Raw genomic sequence first — 1,425 nt, 5'->3', positions numbered from 1 at the left:
AGTTGACCCAAATGTCATTGAGCGGAATTTCATTCCGTTCAGGGCCATATTACTCTCAGTTACCCAAGAGTAGATTCGATTTAAGTCCTTTGCAAGGCTACTGGAATCTTGGCCATTTCTACCAAAAACTAACTTTGTATCGTCAGCATAAGAAGAGAGACTGGCAGTGATACTAAGCTTTTGAAGCGGGGCAACGAATATTATAAACAAGAGGGGCCCTAAGATCGAACCCTGGGGAACACCTGACTTGACATCATGTATGTCACTAAGGGATCCCTCAACCTTAACCAATTGCGCCCAAGAGCAATGAAGCTTTTTGCTCTCTCGGTTGTTAACACGTTTGACATCACGATGTCACTGTGTATGGTGTAAGTTGTTAATAAGCACAATTGAAAAACAAAACTGTTTTCTGTTTTTCTGTTTCGTCAAGTCGACCAATGAAACGCATGTCCAGGAGATATTTGGCCAGAGAATCTTCTTTGTCCTGTCTTCTTGACTTTGAGGGGCATGATTCTGATTTCAGGCCTTAAACACAAATTCCACGACTTTGAGAATCTAGAAGCCATACATGTGCACGGGCCATGCCCAGGCATTTTTTGGGCGAGCATTTAATGTCTCGTTTGTTTGATTTCACAGACCATCTCCGAACAGGAGGAACCCATGATCGCTCAATCTGGAGCACCGATGAAATTGGAAAAGGTAGAGTTTTAAGTCATCACATCAGATTCCATCCAACTCGACCCTCATATGGATGAGCCCGTTTTTTCTTGGGGTGAGAGGAGAGGGGAGGGGGAGCTGATTCAGGGGGTGGTGGTTTTGACTTGGTGCACTTGAAGAACAAATGACAAATAAATGGCATTGCCTATAGCCTATGAGATCGAAGTTGAAGCCGTTTGAGGGGAGATGATGGACTGGGCCTCGGATCAATGAGGGATGAGGGCCCCAACCTGATGGTACTCAGGTCAAAACCGAGAACGAAGGGAGGGGGGTGGCAAAACTAGACGTTGCCTCTTTAAGTATATGCGGGGCTTTGTACGCAAACACCTCTCACTCACTCCTGGCCAACTTGTACCTTATTTGCGTGTTTTTCTCTCAAAACTTGATAACGTCGTCCAATGAAAAATTGAACATACGCCATAGTACTCTCCAGGACCGGGTATGGAGGAACGATGGTCACTTTGAACTTTTGGTTCACAAGGGGTGGGGGTGGGGGTATTTCTAATGTACGTACTATCTTCTTACCAGCAAACCACTTGTTGCTTCGAGATTTGAGGAGGCACCACAATTGATACACCATTACCAGCTCAACCATTGAACAGTGAGGACACAGTCCCCAATGGCAAAGACGTGATCCCTCATTCTGCCCTAATTTCCATCGATCCAAAATAACCAACTGTTTGTCGTGTGTCCCTATTGCAATTGCAG

This window comes from Tigriopus californicus, chromosome 3 (genome assembly GCF_007210705.1).
Source record: "Tigriopus californicus strain San Diego chromosome 3, Tcal_SD_v2.1, whole genome shotgun sequence".
Lineage (NCBI taxonomy): Eukaryota > Metazoa > Arthropoda > Copepoda > Harpacticoida > Harpacticidae > Tigriopus > Tigriopus californicus.
The sequence above is the reverse complement of the archived record's forward strand: the minus strand, read 5'-3'. Positions refer to the sequence as shown.